The following is a 13881-nucleotide window of genomic DNA, read 5'->3' as shown; positions in this document are numbered from 1 at the left end:
TGAAGGGCACTTTTGTTTATTAAAAAGGGGTTTCTAAGGTTAGTGATACCTGGTATTCCAGGCCTAGTGACTAGGACTTGGACCGCAATACCAGACACAGCCCATGGACAAAAAACGGCGCCATTGCTGAGGAAAAAGAAAAACCAAATCAGATCCTTTCTGTAATCTTCTCTAACCCGATCTTGTCAATTCTTGGCTCCCACTGAAGTTTGGAGATTCAAATGCATCTGTTCTATTGTTCTTACTGTTACCTGTAATATGAGCTGGCATTTTATTGGTTGTTCGTGTTGACTCTCACTTTTATTGTGTACATATTTCTTTTAGCTTTTGGGGTTGTTTTTCTTTCTTCTTTTTTTTTTTTTTTTCTTTCTTTTTTTAAACATCCCTCTTGCTGGACTGAGTTGTAGACTGCATTGATGGCTTGCTGCTTACCTGTAGGTACCTTTCAGGCAACAAAGTTTTTTTGTTTTTTTATGTATTTTGCTCATTTACTGCATTGAAAAGAAATGTGGTGTGGCTGTTTTGCTTTGTCTTTTTTTATTTTTATTTTTTTGTAGAATCAGCTTTACATCTTAAAGGGGTACTCCACTAAAAACCTTATATATATTTATATATTATATATATATTATATATATATATTATATATATATATATATATTATATATATATATATATATATATATATATATATATATATATATATTATATATTATATATTATATATTATATATATATATTATATATTATATATTATATATATATATATTATATATTATTATTATTAAAAAAAAAAATTTTCAGGTGGTGCCCGGAAAGTTAAACAGATTTGTAAATTTATTTCGGTTTAAAAATCTTAATCCTTCCAGTACTTATCAGCAAGTTCTTTTCTTTTTGAATTTCCTTTCTGCCTGACCACAGTGCTCTCTGCTGACACCTCTGTCCATGTCAGGAACTGTCCAGAGTAGGAGCGAATCCCCAAAGCTAACTTCTCTTGCTCTGGACAGTTCCTGACACAGACAGAGGTGTCAGCAGAGAGCACTGTGGTCAGACTGAAAAGAAATTCAAAAAGAAAAGAATTTTCTCGGTAGTATACAGCAGCTAAGTACTGGAAGGATTGGGATTTATTTAATAGAAGTCATTTACAAATCTGTTTAATTTTCTGGCACCAGTTAATTTAAAATAATTTTTTTTTCCCAGTGGAGTACACCTTTAAGTACAGCGCCCGCCCGTCTGTCAGTCCCAATGAGATTGGAGTGGCTGCGGGCATGCTCCACCACTACTCTATTTAGCGATAGGGTCCCACCACTGGAAACATCCATTCTCATATGCAGAGGGGTCCCCAGTGGTGGAACTCCGAGCAATCAGACAACTTATCCTGTTGATAGGTGATGTCTCTATCTTTGGGACAACCCCTTTAAGCACACTCCAAACTGTATTCTCGTACCTGACAAGTCCAATTTGAATTTTTTTTCCATTCCAGGAGATCTTCATTGTAGCATAAGCTGCCTACACTGACCTCCACCACTTTGTCCATACATAATTGTAATATAGGAAAGCGCTAGTTTATTAACCTGAAGAAGCTGCGGACATAAACCATTAACGTTCTTTAAATTTTATTTTTTTCTATTTATATTTTATTTTATTTTTTTACAAAATTCAAGACATGGTTTAAGTTTTTATAATTTAATCAAGAAAAATAAAAAATAAAACAATACTGTTCCCCCCTTTAGAATTTGCCATAGGGAACACCCCCTCCACAGCATTGAACAAAGTCCCTTTTATTGTTGTGTTTCCAGCTGGGTCCCACCATACTGTGATTGTGAAGGACAGGAAGGTACCTGTAAGGACAGGAGAGGACTTTGTGACACTAGTAGAACAGGTACATAGATATCTTTATGGGAATGTTAAAAAACCTATACGGCACGTGCCATTTGCATAGCAGTAAGTACAAGCGGGATTGGTTACTAACTTGTGTGGTAGAATGTTTCACCCAAGCAATGATCTTCATCAGCACTTATTCCTCTTTAACAACACTTGACTTTCTGCCTATATTGGGAATTTTCAACCCTTAAGTGTTCTTCCATAAAGAATATTCTCTTGCTGGTAATTACACCAGTGTTCCCCCAACCTGTGACTCTCATCTTGCCAACGGCTGTCCGGGCATGCTGGGGGTTGTAGTTTTGCAACAGCTGAAGGCACTCTGGTTTGGAGGCACTGCAATCGAATATACCGATAGAAAACATCTATATTTTGACCAAGCCGATCTGAAGGCTGCAGTCTATCAAGACAGTGGGTGTGGACTCCTCAATTCAGCGTATCCATGTGGGGTATGTTGGGGATGGGTAAACAGAAGTAAAAAATAAAGGTACTGAATTCTGTGGCTGGTCAGTATGGACCTTTATCTATGCCAGTGTTTCCCAACCAGAGTGCCTCCAGCTGTTGCAAAACTACATCTCCCGGCATGCCCGGACAGCCGTTGGCTGTTCGGGCATGCCGGGAGTTGTAGTTTTGTAACAGCTGGAGGCACCCTGGTTTGGAAAACACTGATCTATGCATTACCATCAGCTGTTTAGAGAACGTTATAGTAAGTCTATAGTATTGTGATGCTGCTTAGCACTATTGGCTGTGTGTGTTGACTATACAGAGTGTAAGACTGAATCGGAGGCTAATATTTTTCTGTACATTTTGTTTTATGTTGTGTTTTTTTTGACAACTTTTTTGTTCTTGTTCATTTCCTTTGTTTTTTTTTTTTTGTTTGTTTTGGTGAAAACCATGACTCCCGCCATACATTTTGTGACACGAAGAATTATGCAGCAGTCAACAAGCCGTTCACCAGGATTGCATGTCGTACTGCTTGCTGCAGGTTAGTTCACATTATGCACTTATGCTAGTACATGGAATCCAGGAGCCACCTGGACGGCAAAGTTGGGGTTATGTAGTTTGTGTGTGTGTGTGTGTGTGTGTGTGTGTGTCCGGAATCTCATTGTCATCTTCACTGTGAGTTATGGGGAAGGAAAAAATTGGTTGGCTGGAGGGACACCTTGGTACAGTTGGAGGCAAGACATGTAGCTGTAAACTGAGCATTGTCCCCTGGTGGAGCTGCTGTAAAATAAACATGCCATAGATCAATGTTTCCCAAGCAGACATGCCTTCGGCTGTCCGGGACATGCTGGGAGTTGTAGTTTTGCAACAGCTGGAGGCACCCTGCTTGGGAAACATTGCCATAGATTGAAGCATAATTACTGATACATAGTGTGACCGGGAGCGTAAATCTGCGTGATCAGCTCTACACAGTGCACTTCAGTTTGTAACCCCATATATATGTCTTATCATTGCACCATTTCATCTCTTGTGGGGCGTAGAATTGCCTTCTGTCTATTCAGACATTATTTCGAGGCCCCACTCGTGTTCACACTCTGATCTCTTACTGAGGTTGAAAGACGGCTTGGTGCTGTTTCATGAAAATAATTCCTGCCCCATATTTGTGCCCTATTATAACTTAATACCAGTAGATCCAAAGCATTTCATCCATTCCTGAATAGAAAATACCTAGAGGGGATGTATAGGTGTACGTACCATAACAACCATGTGGGGGTAGTCCCATTTCCAGTGTTTCTTTTTTTTCGTGTATATAGACATTGCTTCCTGTAAAGAGGTTAATTTCATCTAGTAATGTCATAACACATTGATCCATTTTCCAATTCTGCCTATCCCCACCTTGCCCATCGGCTTTTTCAGGCAGCTGCGACCTGGTTCTGTTCAAGTAAATTAAGAATCAGTGGGGGCGCCCAGAGGTATACCATCAGCCCTGATGCGGACCCCAGCCCAGCTGAGCTGTCTGAGACTAACGGACTAACACTGTCTGGTCTGAAAACCCCTTTAGGTTATGGTGGATCCCCGATCCCACACTATGCAGTGCTAAGGAAGAACAATCTTCTCACTCCGGTGGAAAACTTTTTATTTATTTATTTATTTATTTATTTTAAATGAACTGGTGCCAGAAAGTTAAACAGATTTGTAAATTACTTCTATAAAAAAATGTTTATCCTTCCAGTACTGATAAGCAGCTGTATGCTACAGAGGAAATTCTTTGCTTTTTTGAATTTCTTTTTTGTCTTGTCCACAGTGCTCTCCGCTGACACCTTTGTCCGTGTCGGGAACTGTCCAGAGCAGGAGAGGTTTGTTATGAGGATTTTCTCCTGCTCTGGACAGTTCCTTATACGGGCATCAGGTGTCAGCAGAGAGCACTGTGGTCAACACGAAAAAAAATGAATTAAAAAACAAAAGAATTTCCTCTGTAGCATACAGCTGCTAAAAAATACTGGAAAGATTAAGATTTTTTTTATTAGAAGTAATTTACAAATCTGTTTAACTTTCTGGCACCAGTTGATTTAAAAAAAAAATATATATATATATATGCTTTCCACCGGAGTACCCCTTTAATCGCCTTTCAACGGTAGTGCAGACCAGTGTAAATCGTCACTGATGAAAATCCAGCGCGGTAATACGTACAATAAAACCTTCTTTATTAGGAACACATCTACACACGGGACGTACAAAGTGACATGTTTTTTTAATAACCTCCACCTTAGTCACACTACGCAGTATATAGGGAAGATGACTATGGAAAGCTTAAGGTCAGTCTTTCACCCAATGTATTTAAAGCCACTTGTGGAGGGGGCACAGTCCTAGCATCCTGTTTACAGTGTCTTAAGAACAATGTAGCCCAGCATTACCCCGTCCATTGTATCGTCCATATAATGACCCATACCAACAACAACAACACCTCGTTTCCAACAAGCCCTCAAACACTTAGCGCTATTCATTGCCATTTGTGCACTGTATACCAATGTAAAAGGCTGCATCTTTCCAGCAGAAGTTACATTACTTATTTGTATGTGCTGCTAATTTTTTTCCTTGTATATTTTGTTGTTTTGAAAAGAATCTTATTATTATTATTAGTTATATATTATGCATTTAAAGGGACAGTATATCCTGTTTTATAGCTTATTGCGTCTTCTCTCTCTCTGTGTAACCCAGGGGCATACACACACACACACAAAAAAATACAAAAAATCCTTGTGCATTGTGAGATAATATATATTTTGTAGATCAAAGTCCTGTCTTGGCGGTGCAGAGGGGGTGGATTCTACCAGTCACGTCCTGAACACATTGGAGGCCATTGTTTCGCCAGCGCCAGGGATACTCAGGAAGATCTTTAATGCCCCCCAAGTAACCGGTGAAGCTTCCTCCTCTAGTAGTATTCTTGTGCATACGGATGACTCCACTGTGTATAGGTGCAGGATGCACTTTACTATTTTATGGTGAATACCTCTTTATGTAGATAAACATGCACACATTAGTTTTTACTCTCCTCTAATTGGACTCTTGTGTGCCCCCAGCTACAATGTGCAGAATTCAGGGAAACATAAAATATCTGTACCTTTTTTTTTTTTTTTTTTTACAATTTTACACCCGTGGCTGTAAACTCTCATGTCATGTAACAGGGATATTATGATGAAGGTGTTGTGAGAATGCTGCACTGTATACGATGATGATATACGTTGACCTTTATAAGCTCACAAGTACTTGTCTACAAATAAAAAAAAAAAGGTGCTTGTCAATGAATTATTTCATTTTTTTTAACCCTTTCTATATACAGTGATCCCTCAACTTACAATGGTTTCAACATACAATGGTCTTTTCTGGACCGTTGTAACTTGAAACCAGACTCAACGTACAATGTACAGACAGTCCAGATCTGTGAAATGTGTCAATGGCCGGAAGAACCGACCAATCAGAATGGATATTTCACTGGTAAAACCACTGTATTCCTAAAGTGCATGCACTGACTGGTGTCTGGTAGCGCCGCCCTACAGTACAGGGAGGTATTACATGTTCTGTACTACTTTTAACCTGTGCCATGGTTTGGGCAGCTCCATTTTACTTTTTTGGGGGGCATTGTGTGTACTGTAGAGGACCCTGAAGAAGCTCCTGTCCTCTACATAGACCAGTGTTACCCAACAAGGGTTCGTCCAGCGGTTGCAAAACTACAACTCCCAGCATGCCTGGACAGCCGAAGGCTGTCCGGGCATGCTGGGAGTTGTAGTTTTGCAGAATCTGGAGGCACCCCGGTTGGGAAACACTGAAATAGACAGTGATTTACAGCTCCCAGCAGATCTTTCTTATTTTTATATATAAGGACTTGCTTTAACTGTATTACTTATCTACTTATTTTTCTTTAATCATCACTTTTTCCTATTTTTAATGACATTTTGGTGGCTTCAGAACCAATTACCAGGTTTCCATAGAGTTCTGGTCTCAACATACAATGGTTTCAACATACAATGGTCGTCCTCGAACCAATTAATATTGTAACTTGGGGACCACTGTACTCGAAATGGCGCTGCCTGCATTTATACTGTAGTAGTAGTCTCCTCCTAGTGTGTTCTCTCCGCCACTGCTTTGCTGATTTACAGGTTCACTTTACAGCATGCTGCAAAAACGCATATTCTTTTGAGACAGGGCGAATTCGCACGTGGCAGATTTGTTGCAGAAATTTCTCCAGCAGCCCTGTTTTTTTGACTGAAGGCTCCCCATTCAGATGAATAATATTGATTCTCAATTGCGAAAATGTCTGCAATAAATCTGCCGCATGTCAATTCATGCTAAGGGTAGACTCGCACGTGTTGCATTTTGCTGCATATTTTCCTACCCATTGATGTGTAGTAACCTTAGCTGCAGGAAATACGCAGCAAAATATGATGTTTGACCCTACCCTAAAGCTTTTTTTTTTTTACCCCCATTTATATTTTTGCAGTAATTATATGAGGGGGTGTCCATTTTTTACATTACCTATTTCTAACAAGAGTCCACTGAGATCACATGTTGCAGTTTAAGAACTTGGCAGCAAGTGTTTGATTTCCCTACAGCACCACCTCAGGAGAAGAGAAGTATTACATGTTGCCCATTAAAGGGGTATTCCAGGAAAAAACTTTTTTTTATATAACAACTGGCTCCAGAAAGTTAAACAGATTTGTAAATTACTTCTATTAAAAAATCTTAATCCTTTCAGTACTTATGAGCTTCTGAAGTTAAGGTTGTTCTTTTCTGTCTAAGTCCTCTCTGATGACACGTGTCTCGGGAAACGCCCAGTTTAGAAGAGGTTTGCTATGGGGATTTGCTTCTAAACTGGGCGTTTCCCGAGACACGTGTCATCAGAGAGCACTTAGACAGAAAAGAACAACCTTAACTTCAGAAGCTCATAAGTACTGAAAGGATTAAGATTTTTTAATAGAAGTAATTTACAAATCTGTTTAACTTTCTGGAGCCAGTTGATCTATATTAAAAAAAAAGTTTTTTTCCTGGATAACCCCTTTAAGATCAGTGAGCTGTCCCTGTAATGCGTGGACATTGAATCCTCCAGAGAGAGAGAGACGCTCTGTACAGCAACTCTCTTCTACAGCTGATTGATGATCCGTTTTCTGAACCAGACTACCCCTTAAAGGGGTACTCCAGTAGAAAACTTTTTTAATTTTATTTTTTAAATCAACTGGTGCCAGAAAGTTAAACAGATTTGTAAATTACTTCTATTAAAAAATCTTAATCCTTCTAGTACTTATTAGGTGCTGAATTATTTTGTTTTTGGAACACAGAACTCTCTGCTGAATCATGACCACAGTGCTCTCTGCTGACATCTCTGTCCATTTTAAGAACTGACCAGAGCAGCATATGTTCGCTACGGGGATTTTCTCCTATTCTGGACAGTTCTTAAAATGGACAGAGATGTCCGCAGAGAGCACTGTGGTCATGATGTCAGCAGAGAGCTCTGTGTTCAAAAAAGAAAATAATTTCCTCTGTAGTATTCAGCAGCTAATAAGTACTGGAATGATTTAGATTTTTTAATAGAAGTAATTTACAAATCTGTTTAACTTTCTGGCACCAGTTGATTTAAAAAAAATTAAATAAAAAATGTTTTCCACCAGAGTACCCCATTAAGGCTAGGCTTCCAAAGCAGGGTGCATCCAGCTGTTGCAAACCTACAACTCCCAGCATGCCCGGACAGCCAACGGCTGTCCGGGCATGCTGGGAGTTGTAGGTTTGCAACAGCTGAAGGCACCCTGGTTGGAAAGCACAGCCTTATGGTTTCAACCATTGAAATCCAAAAATAAGGTTAACGCAAGGACAAAAGAGAAAATAATAGTGGTCTTATTCATGGCAACCAGAGTCTTCATAGATTTTTGACTTCTGTTTATATCTCTACTGCCGCCCCCATCCCCTTATGTTTTTCGGAGTTAGCATCTTTGCCCATTTCCTAAAGAGAGTGTCTTGACAGTCTTACAGGTGGAAAGGTTTCCAGATTTAGGTGTTACAAAGATGTGATCAGTGCTATGGTGTTATTTAGGAAAATCCTATGTGGCAGGATTTCCCCAAGAGTTACTGTAAGTCATTGATTTAATCTTCTAATGTGACTCTGCCCAAGTGCATCAGAAACGAAGGAGCGAAAACCAATGATCATCAGTTTAGCATTGATGTCCTATTGATAGTTGTTTTGCTTTATTTTTCTTGAGAAAACTCTGTTCATACTAGCGGCATGGTTTCTGGTGGTAACAGAGAGGTATCTGGTTTGCAAGATTTTTTAAATAGAGAAAACAGAGGTAATTTCTTCTAAAAACAGTGCCACACTTGTCCACAGGTTGTGTGTGGCATTGCAGCTCAGTGCCAATTAAAGGGGTACTCCGGTGGAAATTTATATATATATATATTTTTTTTTAAATCAACTGGTGCCAGGAAGTTAAACAGATTTGTAAATTAAAAATCTTAATCCTTCCAGTACTTCTCAGATGCTGTATGTTCCAGAAGAAGTTCCTTTCTTTTTGAATGTCCTTTCTGTCTGACCACAGTGCGCTCTGCTGACACCTCTGTCCATGTCAGGAACTGTCCAGAATAGGAGCAAATCCACATAGCAAATGTCTCCTTCTCTGGACAGTTCCTGACATGGACAGAGGTGTCGGCAGAGAGCACTGTGGTCGGACAGAAAGGAAATTCAAAAAGAAAGGAACTTCCTCTGGAACATACAGCAACTAATAAGTACTGGAAGGATTAAGATTTTTAAATAGAAGTAATTTACAAATCTGTTTAACTTCCTGGCACCAGTTGATTTAAAAGAAAATGTTTTCCACTGGAGTACCCCTTTAGGGTGCGTTCCCACAGGGCGTATACGCAGCAAAATTTACGGCAGCAGCGGGAAATACGCTGCGTATTCCTTGCTCTCTATACACACAGGGCTTTCCGGCGGCAGCCCTATGTGTGCAGTGAGTTTTGGAGGCGGAGCCGCGCGTCACAGACACGCCGGCACACGGCCCCGCCTCCAAAACTCACTACACGCATAGGGCTGCCGCCGGAAAGCCCTGTGTGTATAGAGAGCGAGGAATACACAGCGTATTTCCCGCTGCTGCCGTAAATTTTGCGCAGTGTCAAATACGCTGCGTATACGCCCTGTGGGAACGCACCCTAAAGGGGTACTCCAGTGGAAAACATTTTCTTTTAAATCAACTGGTGCCAGGAAGTTAAACAGATTTGTAAATTACTTCTATTTAAAAATATTAATCCTTCCAGTACTTATCAGTTGCTGTATGTTCCAGAGGAAGGAATGCACCCTTAAAATGAAGCCGATTTGTAATACAACACACAACCTGAGGACAGATGTGGCGCTGTTTTTAGGAGTATGAGCTCTGGTTTTCTCTTCCTTGATAACCCCATCAGTGGATCCTGGCAGAAGCCATGGAATTATTAATAAAGCCTAATGGTGATGTTGTTTGCAAGAATAATGCTGCAGACTGTGATATTCTTGCTACAAAAATACCAAGTCCCCTGACTGAAACATAAACGCAAGTCTGAACAGACCCTTAAAGCTTCTGTACATGCCAAATGTAATGGGTGCTGGTGCTTACACAATGGCAAACACCCTCTCAAAGCATAGCATTGCCAAAATGCCTTCCTGCAGCCTGGAATTGTGTATAAAGTCCTAGAAAGATTGTATGTATGTGTGTGTAATACATATATATATATATATATATATATATATATATATATATATACACACACACATATACACAAACAATGGAAGCGCAGTTCAGCATTGGTGAACCTAAATCCCAACCAAAAAACTTTACTACTGAGCTAAAGCCAACAAAAGTTGTATAATATTTATCTAAACTATTGTAAAACAATTTTGCATTCTAAAGCAGACCGGCCATGTGAATATGGTCTCCAATATAAGGGCAGCATAATACAGCGACAGCTCCGTACTCCTAGTAACCAAAATGTTGCACATGAGATTTCGTCTTTGGAGAAGAAGTTAAATAGATAAGAAGCAGACGAGGGATCCCCGTACTAGGATTTGTGCCTCTGGTTGATGTAATATTATGACATACGCTTCCATCTGTCAGTATATTTATACTGTATCTATGTGGGGTGCAGTACTCTTGATGTTAGTTATGTATATTATCCTAATATTGGCACTTCTACTGATTTGTACCATTTACAGAACAGCCTATTTATTTTCCTCCCAGTAAAGTGTTAGGATTAACCCTTAGTAGACACTCATTTATTCTTTTAGAAACTGTAGCTGCTTCTAAAGTAGTTTAATTTTTTTTAGTATAAACCCTATAAACCAGTTGGTAACATATAGTCAAACAGTCGGGAAGCTTTTACTCTTAAGTCCCAATCTGCACTGACTGCCCCTTTTTTTAATGCTCGTTTCACCAGGAGTGTAAGGCTATGTTCACACGGCACAATTCTGCAGAAATTCCGCTGCTGCAGAATTCCACATTTCCATTGTTTCTGCAGATTCCGATCGGAAATGCATTGTCATCTATTGAGTTGGGTCCATTTTGGAGCACTCCCAGCGTCGACAGAACATGCAAATTTGCAGGATGTCTGCCCTGTGTTTTCCGGACAGACTTTCTGCAAATTCTCCGTGGCCTAATGATTTTAACATGACTGATTCTTTTGTTTTGAAGGGAGAAAGGCCAGAGGTGTCTGACGGCAGCTTCTTACTTCCCAATCCACTGGTAGAACACCAAGCATGTATATGGTCGCTTCCCAACACCTCTTGTCCCTCTAATCGGCAGCTTGTATGTTCACATGGCGGGATTTCAGTGTGACATTCCCTGGAAATATCCCGCTCGGAAATTCGAGTCCTATTGATTTCATTGGGATTCTGCTGCACCGTATTTTGCGGGCAGACATTCCTTATTTATTCCGTCATGTGAACAAAGCCTAATGTCAACCAGCCAAAAAAAAAAAAACTCAGCTTTTATTTTTATGCCACTGGTAAGAATCTGATTGACCCTATTATATGTCCACAAAAAGAAGTTCCAGCTCGTAGGTACAGTAAAATGAGAAGCTTTTATTAAATTATCCAATGGGCAACATACACTATAGCAGTGGTCTTCAACCTGCGGACCTCCAGCTGTTGCAAAACTACAACTCCCAGCATGCCCGGACAGCCAACGGCTGTCCGTGCATGCTGGGAGTTGTAGTTTTGCAACATCTGGAGGTCCGCAGGTTGAAGACCACTGCAATATAGGACAGGATAGGATAAGTACGCAAACACATTTTTCGGGTCTCTAGTATCCTTGGTCTTGGAAATTATATTATAATAGATGACCAGAGTACAGAAGTACTGTCATGGGTAGAGATGAGCGAACTTACAGTAAATTCGATTCGTCGCGAACTTCTCGGCTCGGCAGTTGATGACTTTTCCTGCATAAATTAGTTCAGCTTTCAGGTGCTCCGGTGGGCTGGAAAAGGTGGATACATTCCTAGGAGACTCTTTCCTAGGACTGTATCCACCTTTTCCATCCCACCGGAGCACCGGAAAGCTGAACTAATTTATGCAGGATAAGTCATCAACTGCCGAGCCGAGAAGTTCGTGACGAATCGAATTTGCTGTAAGTTCGCTCATCTCTAGTCATGGGCACCCCACACTTTATATATAATCTCCTTTAATATACATCCTTAATTTAGGAGAGACTACCAACACATGTAAAGTAAATTCCACCTCTGGGTTTCTTTGCTCGTAGCACCTTTTATTACTATTGTATTAGGAGGTTTAGTGTAAATCTATGGGCCATCATGTTACCAGCATGGTCCCTGGTCGCCTGTGCGATCTTCTTCGGTATTCGGCTTTAGGAAGAGAAATATCTGTAAACAGTGCAACAGTTGTGCGTAGGAGGAGGATTGTCATCCAAATGGAAGGCGCGTACAGTAAAATCTAAGGGCGCCACTTATTTGTAGCGCCACTTAATGGTCCAAAAGTGTCTTTGCTGCTACGGTTGTCCTTGGGCGTGTTTTTTTTTTTTTCTATGAATTTATCGGTAAAGATGTTTCTGAAAAACACTTACAGCATTGGCAACAAGTAATGGCTGTAAGTATTTACCTCATTCCGAAATGTTTACAGATCTGAGGCATCTTTCCGAGTTGTTATCCCCTCCAGTCAGTGCTGTGTACAAGCTTTATTCACAATTAAGTCTCTGTCCAGTGCATTGGCCTGGGCATTCTGTCCAAATGTACAACCAGATGTGGCGCAGGGAGAATATCCCCTCTACCTCCATAGCAGTTATGAAGGCGATGCATCCTCCATTGAGGCCTGTAAGGATTTTTTTTTTTCCTCTCGTATTGTAGTCCTTGTACATATAAGCCATGCAACTGTTTTCTATGGGGTGTGCTAGTTGATCATGCAGTATTCTATTTGCATAGAGCAGTGTTTTCCAAACAGGGTGCCTCCAGCCTTTGCAAAACTACATCTCTCAGCATGCCCGGACAGCCGAAGGCTGTCCGGGCATACTGGGAGTTGTAGTTTTGCAGCAGCTGGAGGCACGCTGTTTAGAAAAACACTGGCATCCACATTCAGATGTGCATATTTTGATGCAGATTTTCCGCATCAGATTTTGCTACCCATTGACTTTTATGGGCATAGAAATAAGCTGTGGAAGATCTGCAGTAAAATACGCATGTGTAAAAAAAAAAATAATTTTTATATATACACACATACATACACCGTTGTGGAACAAGAAGCACGAATACCAGTTCACTCCTGTAAGCGCCCGGATTGGATTTGGACTGATCTGGTTGAATAGTGAACAAAGGATAGGATGTCCAGCGCAGACTCTTGTGCAAAAGGAACTTCTTTATTGGTTAAAATTCATGGTTGCTATGGGATACAACAAAGGATTCTTGCAGTGTGACGCGTTTCGGCCCGCAGGGCGTTAGTCATACACAAACATGTGTATGACTAAGGCCCTGTGGGCCGAAACGCGTCACACTGCAAGAATCCTTTGTTGTATCCCATAGCAACCATGAATTTTAACCAATAAAGAAGTTCCTTTTGCACAAGAGTCTGCGCTGGACATCCTATCCTTTGTTCACTATATATACCCTTGGTGTCAGTTCACACGTCCCTTATTTTTGCTGCAGCAGATTTTGCTAGCCATTGACTTAAAGGGGTAGCAAAATCTGCTAAAGCAAATCTCTAGTATAAAATACGCACGTGTGAACCGACACTTAAGGGCTCGTTCGCACGGACAGATTTCAGCGTAAAATCCGCCGCAGACCCCATTGAGCCTGTCCCTATTCATGCTTGACGCGGGAAATATGTTGCGCTCTCGCTAAAAATCTGCCTGTGTGAACGGACTCCTAAGGTGCAAATACACATTCAGTAGCATTCAGCTATTCAATCATATTACCTCATGCACACTTGGCCCGACCGAGCATGCATGTGCTTTCACTTGTAGGAGAGCCAGATGCTGGAGTTATACCCTAGGTGCATGCCAAAAATATGCCACAGGTGGAGTCCCACCTATCAAGTGAACTAGG

The 13881-nt window shown here is 40.6% G+C and overlaps 1 long non-coding RNA gene across 1 annotated transcript; it reads left to right on the top strand.

Annotated features, from left to right (window-relative positions):
- Positions 1 to 1044: 1044 nt before the first annotated feature.
- Positions 1045 to 6032, top strand: LOC130275718 (uncharacterized). The gene is made up of 3 exons (XR_008844878.1): positions 1045 to 1879; positions 2805 to 2863; positions 5112 to 6032. It is a non-coding gene; the product is annotated as an uncharacterized LOC130275718 (long non-coding RNA).
- The last annotated feature ends 7849 nt before the right edge of the window (positions 6033 to 13881 follow it).

The sequence above is a fragment of the Hyla sarda genome, chromosome 6 (genome assembly GCF_029499605.1).
Source record: "Hyla sarda isolate aHylSar1 chromosome 6, aHylSar1.hap1, whole genome shotgun sequence".
Lineage (NCBI taxonomy): Eukaryota > Metazoa > Chordata > Amphibia > Anura > Hylidae > Hyla > Hyla sarda.
The sequence above is the reverse complement of the archived record's forward strand: the minus strand, read 5'-3'. Positions and strand labels throughout refer to the sequence as shown.